This window comes from Aedes albopictus, chromosome 2 (assembly GCF_035046485.1).
Source record: "Aedes albopictus strain Foshan chromosome 2, AalbF5, whole genome shotgun sequence".
In the NCBI taxonomy this organism is placed as follows: Eukaryota; Metazoa; Arthropoda; class Insecta; order Diptera; family Culicidae; genus Aedes; species Aedes albopictus.
In genome coordinates, this window is record NC_085137.1 from 378,680,257 (window position 1) to 378,702,596 (window position 22,340).

A 22,340-nucleotide genomic window follows, 5' to 3' on the forward strand; every position below is an offset into this window, starting at 1 on the left:
GTCAGTTATACTCAGTGCTGAAAAATTCATTTCGTCATATCTAAATTCAATCACCTACAGCTCATTTTAGAAGCTGAACCTGAGAATATAATTTATGAAAAACTTGTGCGGCTAAACCAGTTCTGCAAGAAAGTCACGGAAAACCCGCTATTTTTTTAATGTTTAAGGTAAATGTCACGGACTACCTTTGAAAAATGCCAAATGATATTCACCGTGAATATCATTCGCATTTTTCGAAGGTAGTCCGTGACATTTACCTTAAATATTCGAAAAATATCGTTTTTTCCGTGACTTTCTTGTAGAACTGGTTTAGCCGCACAAATTTTTCATATATCATATTCTCAGGTTCAGCTTCTAAAATGAGCTGTAGGTGATTGAATTTAGATATGACGAAATGAATTTTTCAGCACTGGTTATACTACCCCGCTGAATATAAAACACCGGACGCCGCACCGGTGCGGTGGGAAAAAATGTCTATAAACAGTGCTACCGATCCGTCAATTTGCATGCTCGTTGCTATCTGTATATACGAACTAGATTGTCAGTGAAACGTTGCGTACGTTCTGTAAGGCTGTCTAAACGTCGAGCGAGCAGCTTGGTTGATAGCGAGGTCGAATGAGTTGTCTCTTTCTCACGATAAGGCTGTGAGATGTGGAGAACACTCCGAGATGATAGGTGAGGCCTGGATAACGGAGAACAAAGTCATGAAATTGAAACTTAATTTGCGGCACTTATCGGTTGAAGATGGAAAGTGAGCTTGGATACTGGTGAAGACTAGAATACACAATTGCAAAGTGTCAGGTACGTGAGAATGTAATGTTCATGCGAGTATTAAAAAGAATCTATATTTAGAATGGCAGATAAGAGTTGAATTTAAACAACGTTTAGTTGTGTGGGAAATTATCTCATAATTTGAAGATGTGGTTCTTTTTTTTTCATGGACTGTCACCAATTACGTTTATTATTGAAACATTAGTATGGCCAATTGAGTGCACGCATTAAGTATTGCACATGCATTTCAAATTTAACAAAACTCTGGTCTTCCTAAAATTCACAAACCCGGTCAAGAGATGCGAGAGATTATTTCAGCTGAAGGATTCCCTACCCACAAATTGGCTAAATGGTTAATCAAAGAGTTCCAAAGTATGCCAAAACCCCTCCCCCACCAGTTCGGTCAAAAATACTCAGGAGTTCACCCAAAAGTTGTTGGAATCAGGAACCATCGAGGAGGACGATATTATGGTTCCTTCGACGTCGCATCACTATTTCCAAAGGATGCTCTTAACCTTCTCGAGGATTGGTTACTACCCCAAAAGTCTGACGCAGCTTGGAAAAGAAAAGTTAGGACTTATTTACGTTTAGCTAGACTGTGCATGGATGAGAATTACTTCCAATTCCGTGGACAGTTCTACAAGCAGACCAGAGGTGCCCCATGGGAAATCCCATATCCCCATTTCTATGCGAGCTTTTCATGGCAAATTTAGAAACCAAGCTAAAGGAGCAAGGTTTATTTCCGGAGAAATGGTGGAGGTCCGTCGACGATATTTTCAGTGTGATCAAACGGGAAGATTTATCTAAGGTTCTAGAGGTCATCAACAATGTGCATAATGATATCAGGTTCACTCACGAGGAAGAAAAGGAGGAAAAACTTCCATTTTTGGATCTATTAGTTAAGAGGGAAGACAGCTCATCGTTCGAATTCGAGATTTACAGAAAACCTACCAATACCATGCGTGTCATTCCCTATTCGTCGAATCACTCCTTCCAACATAAGATGGCAGCTTTTCACCACATGGTTCACCGAATGCAGACTCTACCTCTAAGCGATGACGGGAAGAATAAGGAACTCACTCATAGGATTCGAAACAGCGAAAATCAACGGATACAAGGAGAGGACAATTATTCAGCGAAAATTGTGTATGAACAAAAGTCTACGGAGGGGCAAGGGGGTAGATGATCTGAGATGACCAAAAATTAGTCTACGTAGTTTATGGACAGCGCCTAAGGCTATAGATCGCCAAACTGGCGATGGCAGGTTCGATTCCCGTTCCAGTCGGGAAAATTTTCTCGACTTCCTGGGCATAGTGTATCATTGTGATTGCCTCACAATATACAAATTCATGCAATGGTAGGCAAAGAAAGTCCCTCAATGCCACAGCCTATTGAACGCAGTCATCCCCAACAGAGGAGGAAAAAAAGCCTTTCAATTAATAACTGTGAAGAATTAAGGAAGAGGCCCTTTAAAAATCCTGTAGGAATTTTTCTCAGCAGTATTATAAAGGAGTACTTATCAGAATTCTAAGGAATCTCTGGATTCTAAGAAAATTCATTTCAGGATTTTGGAGTATTCCCTGCTAAAGTTCCATACCAAAGGTGAAATCCCCTTCAGGAGTGTAAGAAATTTCTGGATGATCTGGGTTGATTCTTTTAAGGAATCTGGAAAACCCTCACTTAGGATCCCATACTCAGCATTCTCAGAATTGTGGCGAAATTTCTCTTAGAATTCTGGAGGAATATTTCCTAGGATTCTGAGGGAATCCCACACAGGATTCTGCATAAGATCTTTCCCAAGATTCTCTGAAAATTCGGCTTTCTTTCCGTCAGGATTCTGGAGAAAGCCTTGGGATTCTGGGGCTATATTTTTCGAGATTTTAAGGCACTTTCTTTCAGAATCAATGATTATTGAAGAATCTCTCTCGAGATTGTGAACAGAATTCCCTAGAAAAATTTGGATTTTAGAGAATCCCTCGCCTAATTCCTCTTAGAGTTAGGAAGAAACCCTCCTCAGCATTCTATGAGAACTCCAGTAGAATTCTGTTTTCTGTATTCTGAAGCAGTTGCTCGCAGAAATCCCTTTCACGATTCTAGGAGAATCCCTCTTAGTAATCAGGGAAAATACCTGACAAGGTTATGGTAAGTTTCTCTTGAGGTTCTGGTGTAATTATTTAAAGTATTGTACAGGCATCACTCTCAAAGTTCTGGGACAACTCCTTTCAGGAGTTCAGGGAGTCCTTTCAAAGATTCTGGGGAATGTATTTCAGGAATCTGCGGTAATTTTTCTGTTTTATGTGGGAATACCTTTTAGAATTCCAGGGAATCCTTCTCAGGATGCTGGGGAAGTCCAGTCTAGAAGTTTTCGTAATCTCTTCCAGGGAGAATTCTAATCAGATTTTCGGAAAATCCCGCTTAGGTTAATAGATATATTATTTCTCTCAAGAATCCGGAAGAACCCTTCTCATGATTCCTCTCATGATTCTGAGGGAATCACTCGTAGAATTCTGTGGAATACCTTTTGGGATTCTGCCAGAATTTTTCTCAGCATTCTAAAAGATTACATCCAGGATTTTAGGGGAATTCTGGGAGAATACTCAAAGGATTATGGAGGAATCCTTCTCAGGGTTCTGGGGGAATCCTATCTTCCAGAACTATATGAGAGTATATCTCAGGTGTCTGTGGCAGTCCCGCCAGGTATTGTAAGGGAACCTTTCTCAGGAATTTGGAGTAATCCTTCTTAGAGTTGTAAGCTGGCATTTTCAGGATTCTGGGTCAACTCTTTTGTGTTTACTGGAAAAACTTGTAATTAGAAGGCACGAAATGTTGCTAATTTACAAATTGAGAGATGAAATTTGTGAAAAAAAATCGCGTTCTGGTGGGATTTGAACCCACGAATCCGTATTCGCTAGACCGGCGCTTTAGCCAACTAAACTACAGAACAAGTCATGATTCTGCGCAATAGAAAGCCAAACTCTCTCCGAATCCGCACCGTGAACACTCCTATTTCATAAACTCATCTCTCTTTCGGCTATGATGCCAATCCACAACACACTCCTGTTTGTGCCCACTAACTACAAGTGAGAGCGGATTTTTTTTTATGAAGCCGAGACTTACTCTCGCACTCCGCATACCTACCTTTTATGTTTCTTGGGGAATTCATCTTAGAATTCCGAAAAAAAAATTTTGTGAGAATCTCTATCAGTATTCTATATGAATTTATCTCAATAATGTGAAAGAATCGCTCTTGGAATTCCTCTCAGAATTCTTGGAAAATTCATCTTAGAATTCAGGAATAATCCTATTTTCTGAGGATTCTGGAACATTTTGGGAGAATCCCAAAGGAGAGCTTCTCTTCGGAATCTGAAACAATCTATCACAGGATTCTGGGAGAGTTCCTTCCGAGACTCTGAGACAATCTGTCTCATAGATGTGGAGTAATCTCTCTCAGGATTCTCGAAAAATCCTTAATCGAATTCAGAGAGAATTCCTATCAAGATACCGGAAGAGTCTTGCTTTCTTTTCTAGGTAATGTCAATCAGGATTCTGGAGTGATCATTTTCAGTATTCTTTAAAAAATCTCTCATAATTCTAAAGCAGCTTCTTTCAGAATTCTGAAGGAGACTTTTTAAATATTCTGGAGGAGTTTCTCTCATAGTTATGCAATATTTTCTAATATCGAATCGATGTGAAAACATCGATTCAAAGCATTCGATTAAATCGGTGAATCGATTCTGCTGATCCGATTCGAATCGATTCACAAAAATCGATGTCTCAGCTAGATTTGCCTAATGCTTTTCTTGTAAAATTTTGTAGGCAAAACTGTTAGAGGATATACCTTTAGAGGACAAACTTCTCCCAGCACAGCCCTCTTATCGTTTTAGCTGAAGATCACAACGCAAACGGAATCGCAAGTCAACCACGTTCTGATGGATGGGCGGCAATTCGAAACGCCTACGCCAATGCAGCAGAGGATGGAAATGAGTCAACTCCCACGCCGAGGGAAGTTAAGGATGCCATTCACCAGCTCAAAACCAACAAAGCAGCTGGTAAGAATGGTATCGCAGCTGAACTCATCAAGATGGGCCCAGAAAAGTTGGCCACTTGGCTGCACGGTTATTGATAGTCAGGATCTAGGAAACCAAATTGCTACCGGAGGAGTGCAAGGAAGGAGTAGTATGCCCCAATGATGGGAACACTCACTTGCAAGGAGTTACACTCAAAGAAACAGCAAGTTTTCTCAGATGAGAAGCGTACTATAATGAAACGATGTATGGGCGACTTTTCCCTTGTGATTTTGTCTAAAAGTTTTCCGAACAGAGAAGGGGTCGCACACTTTTACAGTACGCTTTTGAGCTGAAAAAACAGCAAGTGAGTGTAACTCTTTGCAAGTGAGTGTTCCCATCCCTGATCTGTTCCATTCACGAGAATGGACACCATTTGGAATGTGAGAACTTTATCAGAGCGATCACTATTTCGAATGGTGCCTAAAAAATGCTATCCCAGATCATCTTCCTTCGTCTGTCACCTAAAACAAATGAGTTGGTGGGATGTTATCAAGCCGGCTTCATCGACTGCCGGTCGACAACGGACCAGATCTTTAACGTGCGGTAAGTTCTGCAGAAATGCCGTGAATACCAGGACCCAACGCATCACCTGTTCATCGATTCCCAAGTGGCATACAATAGCATCCACCGCACAGAGCTATGGAAAATCATGCACGGAAACGGCTTTCCAGGTAAGCTGACTAGACTTCTTAATGCATTGATGGACGGTGTGCAAAACTGCGTAAGGGTTTCGAGTGAACTATCCAGTTCATTCGAATCTCGCCGGGGAATGTTACAAAGTGACATACTCTCATGTCTTCTCTTCAACATCACCCTGGAAGGCGTAATGCGACGAGCCGGGCTCAACAGCCAGGGTACGATTTTCACAAAATCCGGTCATTTTGTGTGCTTTGCGGACGACATTGCGCCAGAACATTTGGAACGGTGGCAGAACTATACACACGCCTGAAACGCGAAGCAGAAAAGGTCGAACTGCTGGCAGGCGGAATTGAACACGACCGGGCCCGTCTTGGCAGTATGTAATGTGACGATGGACGGGAATACTTTCGAGGTGGTGGAGGAATTCGTCTACCTCGGATCCTTACTGACGGCTGACAACAACGTGAGTCGTGAAATACGAAAGCGCATCATCAGCGGAAGTCGTGCTAATATGGGCTCCAGAAGCAGCTGTAGTCTATAAAGATTCACCAAGTGCACCATGTACAAGACGCTGATAATACCGGTGGTCCTCTATGAATACGAGACATAAACCATGCTCAAGGAGGACCTGCAAGCACTCGTAGTTTCCGAGCGACGCGTGATAAGGACGATCTTCAGCAATGTGCAGAAGAACGGTGTGTGGCGGCTTAGGATGAGTCACGAGCTCGCTGCAGTTTACGACGAACCCAGCATCCATAAGGTGGCCAAAGCCGGAACGATACGGTGGGCAGGGCATGTTGTAAGAATGCCGGAAAACAACCTTGCAAAGTTGGTGTTTGCTGATCATCCGGTTAATACAAGAAGGCGTGGATCGCAGAGAGAACAATGAGTGAACCAGGCGTGATCTAGCGAGCGTTTGGCGTGACCAACGTTAGAGAGCTGCACCTGCATACCCGAGCAGGAGAAAATAACTGAGAATACCAAACTCAGGTATGGAAAACCGAATACCTACAACCTCAATGAGGTATTAAGTAGCCCTGCATAAGAGGTAAAATACCTAAAATAATAACTGGTGTGTATTCTATACATAACTCGCGAATAATGACATCAGGTATGGTAATACCTCAATAATAATCGACGATTTTTCAATACAAATAGCGATTCTTCCATAATTCACTAATACCTCAAGCAGTCCTCAACACCAAACCAATAACTCGTTGAGGTATTTTGTCAATACCAACAAAATACCAAAATAAGTTATTTTCAATACCTGGATAACCGACCAATACCTTGTCTTGGTATGATACCTGATTTTGGTATCCTCCAGTTATGTGTCAGTGATTCATTCCTGCTCGGGTATTGAATGGTTTGGTGGCAAATGGTTAATTCAGTGATATCATGAAATGGATGTTGAACTAAATAAATGAAAATGAATAACTACAGAGCCATGCTGTTCCAGAAATGAATGTCGGATTATTTCATTCACTGAGAAACTATTGTACATTTCTACCGATTCCGACACACATCTAACCGCACAATAAATGCTTATCGATTTTGTCTCATGAAACACATTTGCCAAGCAAGCAATTTAAAATCAAAACGTGCCCAACTCTACGAGCCTGTTGAAGCAAATCGCATGACCTTAACTAATTAAGTGCACTGAATCAGCTCATAATTATGCCATCAAACCACGTCTCAACCACAGAGCTAATAAGCATATCACCCATACAACGACATCTCTCAACACCTCAACAATATTCCTGATGCCAGGCCTGGGAGAGCATTGTAGCTGCAGCAGCAAAAAGAAAATGATCAGTTTTCCCATCCCATTCTGTTACCAGGTTGCACGATTAGATGCAAAACATCTTTTAATGAAAATACAGCTTTTAATTTGTTGTTGTTGTTTAGCGATGCTACTGCGTTGCGCGCTCGGGCGCGTGCTCTCCATTCCTACTCTGTACGCTGGTTGTATTGTTGCAGCGCCGCGAGAGGGATGAAAAGATTTTCACGCCGATTAGTTTTCCCAAAGTGGATGCACCTCTATGGTCGCACAAACGCACCGATGATGGGAGGGTGAGGGTAGGTTTGTTTACGTTTTTTTATTCGTTCCGTTTGTACAAAACACCGCACAGCCCCAGCTCTAGCGTGAGAGAGTGCCTTCCTAATGTTTGGAACAATTGCATTCCCCTTCTTCGGTTAGAAAGTGCTATTATTGTGGCGTCCAGTCACATGTACACTGCTCCCTGCTAGTAGGTACGGTGTTCTTTGTGGGGGAGAGTGCAACAGAACGCAACGATTGAGCTGTCTAATGATTAACATTATCTTGATGAAAAAAAAAACAGTTAGGGTATGTGCACCCTTCTTCAGCCCATGCCCCCATGTTCACCCTATTCCAAAAATGGACTATTTAAGGCGAAACTGGAAGCATTTTCTCATTTTTTTGGTTTTTGATTTTTTATTAAATAACGAAGCAATATTTTCAAATTTGGTTTTCGTGCACATGTAGAGTATGGATCAAGGTATCTCCTGATTTTTTTCCAGGTGGAAAATGTTTTTCGTTTTTGCAGAAACCATTTTTTTGTGATATTTTGTTTAAAAATGGTTTCTGCAAAAACTAAAAATATTTTTCATCTGGAAAAAAATCAGGAGATACCTTGATCCATACTCTACATGTGCACGAAAACCGATTTTGAAAATATTGCTTTGTTATTTAATAAAAAATCAAAAACCAAAAAGTGAGGAAATGGATCCAGTTTCGCCTTAAGCATAAATTATTTCCATTTTTTGTTATCATGCATGCTCACTCCTAACAAAAAAAACAAAAATGAAAAAAAAAAACATAACGAATAGTGTTCATTGGCACTGTCCTCGATAGGATGAAAATAGGAACATTATGCTGAAGATGGGTTCCGTTTCCCTATAATGTGCTTTGTCAGAAACTTCGAGCTTCGATATAAAAGTCCTATCTCATATCATATTGAAACAAATATAAAATAAAGAAATAAATATTAGATAGGCAGATCAATATTGAAGGAACAAAAAACCACTTGTTATCTAAAAATTTTCCTGTTTTAAATCAATTTCACTCTTTCCGATGCGATCTGCACTATTCTCCTCTTCTCACCTGGTAGGAACTAACTCCCTCCCAAAACGAGACAGAACAAAAATACGACAAAAGTAGGAGAAGCCAATTCCCAGTCGTACTGGTAGCTTGGGGTTCACATTTTTTTATAGCGGTATTAGTGCTTTTTATTGTTATTTTATGTCACTAGCGGGTTCTAGGTTGGGGACCGGCCACGAACCAGGGTGGTTTTGTGGCTTTGACCGGTACCATGGGAACCGACGATGCGACGCGACGACTGGAACCGGAGTCACACTGGTCCTCACTGGTGTATGTTTGTATAAAAACGCATGGAATATTACGACAGCAAAGAAGGAATTCATACTTCGGAAGTAAACTAAAGATTTCAGGACATTCAACTCATTGTCAATTGACTTGTGAATTCAGATGGTTATTCCATTTCATAGTGTAACCTCTAAAAATTGCCAACAGAAATTAATGGAGAAATCCTTGGTGAAATTCCAAGTGAATTTTCGGGATATAGACCTGAAAAAATTCTTGGAGAAATTAACCAGGAATTCCTGGAGGTACCCGGTATAGGAACGTCAATAAAATTCAAAGCAACCCCCCATCGTCACACATTGCTGAATACTCTCTACCCTTCAAAGCGTTATGTAATTTATTGACGTTTCCTATGTCATTTCTGTTGCATCCTCTAGAGAAGATGTTGGAGTAATTTCCGAAGGAATCTTCTCTGCAATCGCCGAAGAAGTCCATAAAGATATCGCTGGAGAGATTTCTGGAAAAAAATCTGGAGGAATTCCTAGAAGAATCATTGGGAGGATTCCTATTCAGATCTCTGGAGAAATAACTGTTAGAACTCCAGTTGAAATCCCTGGAGAAACCCACGGTGGAGTTCACGCAAATACAGTTCTGGGGAAAAATCTGGAGTAACTCCTGGACCCAGCAGAAATGACTAGGGAAATGTTTGCATGAATGAATGGAGAATTCAGAGCAAGAGTTTGTGGTAGAATCTCTGTAAAAATTCATGAAGAAATTATAACAGGCTAAAGCATTAACAAGAGATACTCCTGTAGGAATACCAAGAAGGATCCTTACAGGAACCCCGAGAAATCCACAAAGGTAGTCCTATAGAGAAATCTACAAAGGAATCCTGGAGGCATCCGTAGAGGTTTTTTTTTTTTAAAGAAATCTCTAGAGGAATCCCCGGAGAAATCCCTGGATGAATTCCCATTAGAATTCCTGATGGAATAGCAAGAAGTGTTTCTCGAAGATTTCATGGGATAATTCCAAGAATAATTGAAAAAATCCCTTCAGACATGTCTGGTTACACCCCTGTAGGAGCTCCTGTAGAAATTCAAGTACCAGCAAGAACTCCCGGAGGAACCTTAGCAGGAACTTAAGTAATCCTAAGAAAGACCTCTAGAGGTATAACTCAAAAGTAATGCCTGTGGAAATTCTTAGGGTAATATCAGAATAGATTCTTGTAGAAATCCCAGAAAGAATCCCAGGAGAATTTCTGGAGGATTCCTGTGACAAATACCAACATAATTTCCGTTGCTGCCCTTAAGGCTTCCAAGAAAAACCTTACAGTAACATTCTGGAAGAATCTTTAAAACAGCTTGTGGAGGAATTTTTGAAAAAAAAAAAATGCATAGAGAAATTCCTAGGAAAATGTACTGCATCAATTCAAGAAGAATTTTCTAGAGGATGCTTCAGAGGAACCTTTTCAAACATTTTTGAGAAATACTCAAAAAAATCGGAATGATCGGAGACATTTTAGGCGGAATCCCTGGGGAAATTTTCGAATGATTAAAATCCTTGGAAGAATTTCTAGTGGATCTTTGGGAGCACCATCAGTGAAATGTGCAGATGAGTCCGTAGAAAAAAACATTGGTGGAAAATCTTCGGAAAAGTTCCTGATGCAAATCATGGATAAATCCTTGAAAGAACCTTCGGATGTATTTCTGAAGGAAGTATTGAAGAAATCTACGGATGAATTTTTGAAGCAATCCTCGAACGAATCATCAGAAAGTTTATTTAAGAGTGCTCGGAGAACTTTTAAAAGATTCTATCAAAAAATTCTGAGGGTATCTTCAGATGAATCCTCACAGATAGGGATGGGAAATATAATTAACATGTAATTTGCTTATTTTGTGATTTCGCTGCTTCTAGTATAAAAATATTATCGAAGAAACGATTATCTTTCCACTTCCAATCAGCATTATCGATAGGTAATGCTCAGGAATGTAATTTTTTTCAAGAAAATGGAAATTTTAAAAATAAAAATTCCATGGAACAGGTACGATAAAAATGTTCTTAAGGTTGCTTGTGAAAGGTCACATATAAGGGCAAATTTGGAGCAAAAATTACGAAAAAAAATCGCAAAACGTCATAGAACTCATACAATTTAAAGATTGTCTTTGGCAAAATAGTAGGTTTCTATAATATCTACAAGTTCTTCATACATGACTTTTTTGTGAAGGGTGAAACCAAAGCTTGAAATTGATGATTCATGATAATTAATGGACAAACAAACCTAGTACCCTCAAGAATCAAATAATCAATTTTAAGCTTTTGTTTCAAGTTTTACAAAAAAGTCATATATGGAAAACTTGTAGGTATAGTAGAAACCTACAATTTTTCCGAAGATGGTATGATCCTATTTTTAAAATTGTATGAATTATATGAAATTTTTCGATTTTTTTAGGTGATTTTTGAGGCGTTTTATTCAAATTAAAATATGTGACCTATCAAATTCAACCTAAAGAACTTTTTTATCGTAGGGATTCTTTCAGATTTTTTTCCAAAGATTCTCTCAGCTATTTTTACATTTGTCATGCAATTTTTTAAGAAGTTTTCAAATGAACTTCTGCAGCACACAGTGCTCCAGCTTTGAAAACACCTGGCAAAATAGTCAAATCATAGTAGTCCACTAGTTTAAGCTTAAGTTTTTTTCTGAGAATTCTTTCACAGTCCTTCATAGTCTTCAGGGTTCTTCCAAGTATTCCTTCCGATAATCCTCCAGGAATCCCTCAGAAGTTTGTTGGATGTCTTCGCCCCCTCAATAAAAATCCATTTTTTATGTATGAAGTGGCGAAGATTATTGCACAATTTTAGGAGGGCGAAGTCTAGTGTTTTTACCCTATTTCTGATGGAACCGCATGAGCAATTTCTAAAAAAAAAACAATCCTAGTATGAATTTATGCAGAAATCACTGAAGGAACTTCTCAAAGAATTCTTGGGTAAACCATAGAAAGAACTTCCGAAGCAATCTCTGGAAAATATGTAGGGTCTTGTACCATTTGGGCAGGTGTACCTATTTTGGGCACTTGGCGCTATAACTAAGCCAATTTTAAACGGATTGATTTGATTTTTTGTATAGAGTTAGGCACGTACAGTATCTAACTCTGTACAAAAATAAAAATCAATCGATTTGAAATTGATTTAGTCATAGCAGCAAGTGCCCAAAATAGGTACACCCGCCCAAATGGTACAAGACCCTAAATGAATTTCTCGAAAACTTTCTGAAAAACTCCTTGGGGAACGTCCATAAATTACGTCACGCAAAAATTGCTCATTTTCAACCCCCCCTCCCCCCTATGTCACACTTTTTGTATGAGACCTCTGAAATTTTTGTATGGGTCGTCACACTTTGCTGAACCCCCCCTCCCCCTAAAAGCGTGACGTAATTTATGGACGCTCCTTTGGATGATTTTTTGAAGAAATTCCTGAAGAAATTTCTGTAGAGAATTCTGGAGAAGTCTCTGGAGAAAAAAAATTCTCATCAATGGAATTTCAGAAGGAATTCCAGAAAGAATTTCTGTAAACAAACCTGAGAAGTTCCGTGATCAGGAAGGCGGACTCACCTCTGAAGTGCCAGCTTGAACCTCTCATTCTATGAACGAATGAGGCTTCAGTGAAACTCCACCTTCGAGTGCAAGGATTTTCGTTAGTGAAGAAATATTGAGTAAAATCCCTGTAAAAGTCTTGGGAAGTACTTTGGAAAAAATCTCTGGAGAATTTTTTTAAGAGCTCCATAGAAAAACTAGCTGGGAAAAACCTTGAATATAAAGAAAAAACCTCACGATAAATTCTTGGTGGAATCTCTAGAGATTTTTTCTTCGGGAAATAAATTGGAAAATTCCTTGAGAAGCCATTTAATAAAATTCTTGGAGGATTTTTAAAAGTATTCTTGGATAAATCTGTGGACAAATTTCAAAAACTCCTGAATTCCTGAAAAAAAAAACGCAGAGATAAGCATCTGCAAAGATCCTTAGAAAAAACTCGTGAGGTATTTGTAAAAGAATTTGCGCATCTTAAGAAATATTTCTGCTTCAATTTCTTGAAGAACCGATGAAGAAATTATTTGAGCTTTGCTTAGATAAACTACCGGATGAATATCTGGAGGAAATCCTGAAGGGATCTCTGTCTACATGAATCTCTGGAGGAGTTCTTGTTTCAAGCACTGAACGTAATAATGTAAGAATCTCTAGGTGAATTTATGCAGGATTTTGCGATTGAAGCCCTGAAGAAATTTCTAGAGACATTTATGTAGAAATTCACAATTCAATCGCTTAAACAGTTGGTGAAAAAATCTGTGGTGAAACTCCTGAACGAGTTTTTGATGGAATATCAGGAAAATTTTCTGAAGAAACCATTGAAAGAATTTATTCCAAAGTTCTTTAGGAAGAATTTCTAAAGAAAACCCTGCAGAAAATTCTGAAGGAATTCCTAGGAAATTTCTAAAAATCACTGGCTAATTTATGAAAAAATAGCTGGAGAAGTTTCTGTAAGAAATCTTGGTACATTTTAGACCGAATTCCTAGAGTTATACCTTAAGGAATTAATTTTGGAAGAAATTTTTAAAAGATTTCCTTGGACTTAGAACCCTTGGACATATTTATGGAGAAATATCAAAAGTAATTTTTGAATGAACTTCCTGGGAAATTTCCTAAAGAATATCTGAAGGAAACTGTAATGATTTCTGGAGGGGTGGGTCTGCGCAAGATTTTCTAAAAAAAATCCTTGTAGATATTTCTAGAGTAAACTTTGACTGCCGTAAATCCACTAGAGATCCCATCAGGAATTATTTCTGGAATTACTTAAGAAATACTACTGAGATTCATTCAGGAATTTCTGTTGGAAATAACCAGTTAGCCTTGTTGGATTTCCTGTAATTCCTGCTGGCAATTCTCTAGGAATTTTAGGTGGACTCCTAAGAGCAATTACTGAAGAAATCTCAGCTGATATTGTTTGAAAAATTCCAAGAAGAATTCATGGAAAAATCTTAGTAGAAATTTCCGAAGGTATCCTATAGGGTGTCCCAGAAAGTATGGGCACAACTTTGGTTAGCGAAAATACAATCATTTTCTTAACAAACAACATTTTTTATATTTTTGTATTTTTATTCAAGGTATTTTAATTGATATCTGTAATAAGTTTATACATTGAAAAGGGTTTTTGTATGCAGAATGTTTAAAATGATAAAACATCTTTCAAAACTTCTGCACAAACTACTTTTTTACGGTTTTGCCAAATATCCGAATTCAAAACATTTTTTTCGAATTTTTTTCACATGATATATTCGAAAACATGTTTCCTCAGATAGTTGATTGAATTTTTTTATAAAAATATGTTTTGCCTGTGCGTACGGTTATTTCAGAAATTTGAGAAAACTGGAAAATTCGCCTTTTCTATTTCTGGATAAGACATGCCCATAGAATTCGAGTTTTTAAGCAAGTTTTAACGAGCATAAAAATAATGCAATCTACACTTTATTAAGCTGGAGCATTTATTTTGCTTATAGTGAAATTAAAAAGTAATTTTCTGCATGTAGTGATATATATTCAGAAGCTTGTTTTCATCTATTAGAAAAACGGGTTTTCAAAAATATCGATTTTGGTGTTTAAATTCATTTTTCAGGTTCAAAAGTATATGTTTCCAATTCAAACTAAGGGTTGTATAATAGATATGCATATGGAAATACACGGAAATATTTTTTGAAATTTTTATCGAGCTTAATTTCATACGTAGGAAACAATTTGTAAAGCGATGTTATTGAAAAATATTGCAATTTGTGCAGAAGCTTTGAAAGGTCTTTTAGGGAATGTTCTACCGTTTTCAAACGAAGTGTTGAAAGCAAATTTTAATGATTGGCATTTGATGATAATATATTAAGGCAGAATATGTGTGAAAATAAAATTTGTTTATGCATGCATTCCCAAATGACAGAGCTGCAAAGTTGTGCCCATACTTTCTGGGACACCCTATAGCAAGAATTTCAGCTGATGTTCCAAGAGAAATTCTTAAAGGAATCTTTGAGACATCTCTGGAGAAATCACAAAGGGAATTTCTATTGGAACCCTTTGTGGATTAAATCCTGACTGTAACATTTGCACAGAATTCCTTATAGAAAAATCCCATCAGAAATTTTTAAATGAATTGCAAGAGGATTTCTCCACAGAGTTTTCCTTGGATTCCTCCAACAGTTCCTCTTTGCATTTCTCTGCGGATTTCTACAAGATTTGCACAGAAACCCCTTTACGAAATACTCTAGGACGGCCCACTGGGATTTCTAAAGAAGTTGCTCTTTTGATTATTACAGGGGTTTTTCAAAAGATTCCACAATTTCCAATTCAAATTTCCCCAAAAATGTCTACTGTGTTTTCTCCAGGAAATCCTCATGTCGTTCATCCAGTAAAACCTTGTGAATTTTATTCCAGAAAACTTCTGGGATTTCCTCAAGAAATTCCTGTTGACTTTCCTTGAATTATTCTTCATAGGATTCATCCATTAACCACTGCTGTCGCTTCTCTATGGGTTCCATAAGAAATTCACCCAAAATTATTTTTTTTCAGGCATTCCTTCAAAATTTCTCTAGGGATATTTTTCCAAGAATGGCTCAAGGGAGCCTTCCAGGTTTTCCTCTTTATATCCTTTGAGAATTAATTTTGAAATTGCTCCTGTAATGCTGATGGGATTTCTCCAGGAATTTGTGGCGGGAGTCCTCTAGGAAGTTTTGCTGAGATTTCTTAAGCAGTTCCTGACAAAAATAATAAAGCATTTAATCTGAAAAATATTAAAAACTCATCAGATTTGTTAAAGAATTTTCCTCAAAGCCCGATGTTGTGAAATTTTTTTTTTTTTATCTACCCCATAAAATCCAGCCAAAAAATTTTAAAGGGGGGGGGGACAAAAAGTCAAAATTAAATTTGTATCAGCCTAACTGTTCAGAAATCTTAGTTTCAGAAGATGCAACGTCCACGACAGTTACAACATTGACAAGAAAACAACCGAGATAATAGGCCGCAAACAATCCGCACTTTTTTGCACGTGTAGAAGATTCAACACCGTTCAGATGAACTCTAGAAAGTATGACTGTTCCATTAGTGTTTTAAATCATTGGCTTTAGAGACTTTCAACGTATCGGTGGAAATTAATTTTCATGTTATCCTTATGTGAAATTTGACTGGTTGTCAATAGTGTCCTCTGAGTATTTTCCACTATGTTTTTGAATTCTTTATTGGTGAAATTTTGTTATTCACATGTACAATTCAAGTTTTTTTTTTCCTTTTTTTTATGTATAATCGTAAATGTGAGTTGAAATCATGCACGTTCCAATTAGATATAAGCTTTATTTTTTGTAAATACATCACATTATGAAGCTTCAGGGTGAAAGTTATACAAGCAAATCGAAGCTTCAGATATTGTTGTTTATATTGGACTGTGTGAGTTTATCAGATTCTAGATAGGGGAACTTACGTATTTTCCCCCATGACGAAGAGAGCAAACCTGCCGATAATACCCTTCGTCACCCTAGTATACCTTAAACACTGTTTCTACTTTAAGTCTTATAAGCAAATGGTACATATTAACCGTAGTGCGGCCAGCAAAAAAAACACCCGTAGAAGGCCGGCAGGGTACCCGGGTACCCACGAATTGGAAATGATCATATCTCAGCGATTTTTCCACCGATTTTAAAAGTTTTTGCCTCATTCAACTCAGAAACTCATTATCTATCGAGATCGTATTTGGTTGGACCGGTCCGATCACCATGGGTACCGGAAAATCCGGATTTACGGATCCATGTTTTTATACAATACAATATACGGGATTTTCGGTAGGTTAGTAGCAATTTCGGTACCAAGCATCGTAAAATTGCTTTGGCATATTGTATCTGACTGGCCTGGAATCATAAAACGTGTTGACTTTGAAACTGTGATTTCGGAACACGCTTCTCGTGGGGCCATGGTTGACCATAAACACTTTAAGATATCCTAGCCTTAACAAAGTGGGTTTCAATATGGTATAAGGACATGCTCCCAAAAATATGGATTTTCCGAAAACCACGGTGATTAGATCGGTCTATCCAAATATTTTACCGATAGATGATGAGTTTCTGAGTTGAATGAGCTAAAAACTTCCAAAATCTATGAAAAATTGACGGAGATATGATCATTTCAATTTCGTGGGTACCCGGGTACCCTGCCGGCCTTCCACGTAATAAAAAAAATGCAGGAGCCCCTCCCCCTGCCCCTCCTCACTTTAAAATTCGGTCAACCCCATTAATAGATGTATATTCACGAGTTCTAAGATCTAACAGAGTTCCAACACCCTAGTCTCAACAACCATTAAAATATCGAGATTTGAAATTGAAAAAGGTACCCGGGTACCCTGCCGGCCACATAAGTGTTAAAGAAAATATGTATTCTGCTTTCCCACTTGTTCGCAGCAGTTATTCTTGGCATACTGGTGAATCATTTGCAACAAGTTTGTAATGCGCTAGGTTCTAAATACTAGGTATATTCTCACTGCAAATTCCTTCGATTGAGCTCCACACCCATCTTCTATGATAAGCTTTTCTGCGAATCCCAGCAAACACACTTGAAGGCTTATCTATTTGTTCTGAACCCGTCACATATTTCTTTTGATAAAGAAATCTGATACGTGTGCTTCTTGCCTTCAATTGAAACAATGTGCTATACTTAGCAGACACTTACCCGAAAACGCTCGTCCTCAATGCACTCACACACACCCCACACTCCACAGATTGGGTTAATCCTCACGACTTCCAGTAACGCTGCTGCTGCGACAAGTTTTGCTCACTTTTGATGTTCACTTTTTTTGCACGCAGTAGCGCTGTCTTGATTTGTTTTTTCTTTATCTACTGGAAACACCTGGTTGTAATTTGTATGACCTTTTTTTAAATACTGAAGCTGGCAGTGCTCTGTTGAAAATAAAAAAAAATCCAATACTCTTATGGTTCAGATAGTTGTTTTTGTTTTTTGACTTCACGTGACAACCGTTGTCACTGGAATTGCCCCGAATTCGCAAAACGCGTTGCCGTTGAATTTTGCCACCACAAGCACCACGCGCTCCGTCCCGAAAGAACCAATCGATTTTCACCAGTTTTCTTCACAATTTGAATTTCGTCCGTCACCGTCGAGCGCGCGCGAATGAGGTTTCTGCTAGTTGTCACACCTTTTCCCAACACAATTTTTCGTTTCAGTTTTCCTTCAAACACTGATCACGGGCTTCGCACTTTCCGTTTCCCTGAACGAGGTTTTTGGTGACTTTGCAGCACAGCAGCACAGATTAATAACTATCAATCGCCGTCAATCGGCCGTGTAGTCATGGAGAGACAACACAATACCACATTGGCCGACAATGACTCAACCAACCGCCGGGGATTGATGATTGTTCAATGCTTCCCAACCTCTCCGGTGGTTCGATACCTGGTGGTGGGTTCGACACTCGCGCCGCACTTGCAACCGATGATGTACTGATGCCTTTTTATTCCCGTGAAATACGACTAGCACTAATAATGATTAAAACTCCGCAAGCTCAGCTATCAGACAGAAGAAAGAAACGACGACACAAAAAAAAAAAACTGTGCGCTCACAGCCAGTTCGAATGGAATGTGGAGGATGACGAGTTCGTCCGCTGCTGGTCCGAAAGGGGAAGCGTCCAGTCAGTCCGAGCATACGAGAGTGACTGATTAGCGGTGGCGAAATGAAACAGAATAAAAACCTGAGCAAACGGTGTTCCGATTGTGCGAACCCGCAGTTCCAGCCAGACAATGCCCGTTCGTTCAGCGTGCAGCGAGCAGCCTAGGTCCGCGGTTGTTATTTTTGCGCGATGCGGCGAGGCGATCCACCCGCGTGCAGTGTTGCCACGGGTAGCAAGGCAAGCATGACAGCATGACGCTCTAAGTTACAATTTGGTTAAACTTTGAAATTTGTTTGTAATTTTGTAATATTCCAATGACAATATGTGTGGACTGGAAACACAATTGTGAATTATGTGGATTGTGGTTTTATTTTGGGATTCATAAAATAAAAGAAAATTCACTATTAATTGGGTTTTCGTTCCATTGAAATCAACCTAAACTATTGATGGATGTGGCAACACTGGCCGCGATATTGTCGTCGAAGCCGCGCGCGGAAACTGCTACAGCAGCCGCAGTGCTTCACGAAACCGTATGGCGCGTGAGAGTTTTTGTGTTTGCATTTCAGAGAGAATGATGGGAAGGTTGAGAGCAAGAGAGACCTGTGTGGATCGCTATGCGATGTCTCATAGCAGCGCTGTTGCAAGTGATTCGTCCGGTGAGTAGCATTCTGATCTATAGATAGACAATCTTAATATGAGTAAAACACTATCTAGATTTTTATGAAAACGAAATGCTCAGGACTACATACAGTATCGGACAATTAAAATGCACCAAAACCGTTTTCCCATACAAACAAGTCAATTTTAGAATGCCATATCTCAGTTATTTCTTAGCCGATTTATTTATTTTTTTGTGTATCAATAGTTACTCCCGAAGTTTTTCAATAGTTTTTTAAAAATTGAAATGTTTTGTAGTTCGATGCAAAATAATGGAAAAAAAATCGGTCAAAAGAACTGAGATATGGTAATTTAAAGTTGACAAGCTTGTATGGTAAAACGAATTTGGTGCATTTTTATTGTCCGATACTGTACTCAATACTGCTAAGCAAATTTCCTCGAATGCTCTGGAAGATGTGTTTATGCGGACTCCATTCAAGGCCAGCAAGACCTAGCTATTCCAGGAACAAGTAGGTAAGCAGGTGTCTCTGTCTGTTATCCAAAACTAAATTTCCTTCGAAAAAAAACTTGTCAGGAGATTAATGTCCATGGAGTTGGTGGAAGTTCTGGGTATGTTAGTTTTAATGTCCAAGAACAATCATCGTGTAAAATGTCTATTGTACAAACGCTGGTAAGACGTCGGTGCGATGCCGTCTTCCACAGAAGGAATAATGTATCCATGTAAGAAGGTTAGTTAACTGTAATTATTTCAAAATTGAGTTTTAAATATTGAAGGGAAATGCGTGTCACTCTGAACAACTTCTTCTTTATTATGACATATCATATAATAATACTCCAAAACCTACTATAGTTAGCCATCTTGACAATACACATCGTCCTCGTTGTGGCGGCCACTCTAACGACTCCATCGGTATCTTTCTCAGGGGCTGTCCATTAATTACGTAAGGGCTTATGGGCGGAGGAAAGTTACAAAAATCTTACAAGTCATACAAAAAATCTTACAAGGGGGGGAGGGAGTGCCGAAAAATCATGTTAATTCCCTTACGTAATAAATGGACAGCCCCTTAGCTCCAACTCCAAAGCATTTTACAATATGAAGATTATTCTGGTAAATCTTCATCATGCGAAGAATGCGTCTATGCAGTTATGCAGTCTATGCAAATTTACCAAGGCAGAGTGTCTACTACCTGGAAAAACCTGGAAAACCGGGAATCCTCAGGGAATTTTATTTAACAGGGAAAAACCTGGAATACTCAGGGAAATTCTGGAGTACTCAGGGAAATTTTACTCCGATAAAAAAAAACATTGGGTCGTATGAACCTGGTAGTAAAAATCCATATAGAAATTTCGCTACAAGGATTTTTTCCAGAAATTCCATCAGAATTTCTTTCTGGAACTTCTTTAAAAATACCTCCTGGAATGTCTCCCAGGATTACTTATAAAATTTCTTCCGCATTTTTGACGCTATTTTTCTTGGTATTCCTTTTTGGTTTTTTTTCCGGAAAGGTATACTTCCGGATTCCTTCCAGGATTCCTGAATTCCAACCGATTTCTCCTGGAGTTTTTCACTAGGATGCTATTTCTTCCCAGAGTTCTCCAGTGTTTTGCTGAATGAAATCTTCGTAGGATTTCCACCAGAATTTATCCCGAATACTCTATAAGAATATCTGTCGTGATAAATCGTGGAATTTCTTTCAACACTCCTCACGGAAATTTTACCCGATTCCTTCCGGTGTTCTTCTTTGGACTTCCCCAGAAGATCTTCACAGAATGTCTTTCAGAGTTGCTAAAGGAGTTATTCCTGGGGTTTCTACTAAAGTTCCTGCAAGGGTTTCTGAAGGAGTTTTCACGAATTAAGTGCAAGAGTTCCTCAAAAGATTTTTTTCATTTGTTTCCTGTGCTTTGGGCTTTCTTCGAGATGTTCTTCCTAGTCTCCTACAGGAAATTGTTAAAAGTTTTCGCGAGGTTTATTTTAAGTTTTACCTGAGATTTTTCTCGAAGTATCTCCTGGAACTCCTTCCGATGTTGCTCATGAGATGTCTCTCAGAGTTTTTCTTAATTTACCCTGGATTTTCTCCTAAGATTTTTTTTCCAGAGTGCCTTCTGGGATTTCCACAGGAGTTATTGCTGATATTTCTCATTGAATTCTTCTCTTGCATTCTTTCAGAGCCAGGCTGTTTCTTGTAGTTGTACCGGATTTCTTGCAGTGATCCACCTGAGAGTTTTTACAGATATTCTATGCATTATTCAAAATTCTTCCCGGAATCTTTACCAGAAATTGTCCCGAGATTCTGGATACTCCTTTAGGTATTTCTCCCAAAGTAATTGCAGGGATTCTTCTACGGGTTTTCCTCAGAATGTCTCCTGAGATAACTTACGAAATACCTTCTAGGAAATTCATGGAGAAATATTCGAGGGAATTCAAATAAAATCTTGCGAAAAACTCCGCAGTGTTATTGAAAAAATGTCGACATGAACTTCAGGAATAACCTGAGCAAAAATGAGACATATCGAAAAAAGTTCTAGGCAATAGTAATCCCGAGAAGAAATATTAATGACATCCAAGGAGGAATTCTGAAAACCTCATGGATACCTGAAAGCAGCTGCGGACGAAGTTCCGCGAGAAAAACAAGAGGAATATCGGAGAACTATCGGTAAAGTTTAATAGTTTATGGATAGCTGTCCTGGAAAACCACTAAAACAGACATGGACACTGACTTCAGCCGGCAGCTGTACCGATTGAACGAAACTTAACACGGAGTGGCTACGGATAAGACGTGAAAAATTTCATCTCTCGGAGCGGGAATCGAACCCTCATCCACCCGGACTCTAACCGCATGGCTACGAGGTTCAACCAATGACATTCTTGAAGAAACTTTGAATAGTTTTGGATGGATCTTCAGGAGGAATCCAGCGAGAATCTCTAGAAGTATATCGGAAAACCTTTGCAAGAAATATCGGGACGTACTCAAACAGATATCTCGTGTGAAAGAATCCTGCGGAGAGCCAGGAAGAAACTTTGGAAGAAATTTCAGGAATTATGCTCAGAAATCTTGAAAGAATTTTTGAAGAGTAGCGGAACTTACGTATTTTCGGCAGTTTTGTTCTCTTCGTCATGGTTTTTTTTTTTGAAACCTGTTGAACTCAGAGTTGGCATCAAATCCTTCCCAACCAAGCTGAATATGCTCAAGTTTCAGGCAATTTGGCCGGCA

General features: G+C 38.9%; 1 protein-coding gene across 10 annotated transcripts in view; it reads right to left on the reverse strand.

Moving 5' to 3' along the window:
* The window catches only part of LOC109425677 (matrix metalloproteinase-14), a 150,839-nt gene extending 132,232 nt beyond the window's left edge, over nt 1-18,607 (reverse strand). For 4 of the 10 annotated variants that reach the window (XR_009997929.1, XR_009997928.1, XR_009997927.1 and 1 more), the window contains exon 1: nt 17,562-18,563. The gene's annotated coding sequence lies outside the window, so the exon portion shown is untranslated. Of the gene's footprint in view, nt 1-17,561 lie in introns of all 10 variants that reach the window. The other 6 variants (XM_062853036.1, XM_062853035.1, XM_029878839.2 and 3 more) reach the window with 6 other exon arrangements.
* Nucleotides 18,608-22,340: the final 3,733 nt, after the last annotated feature.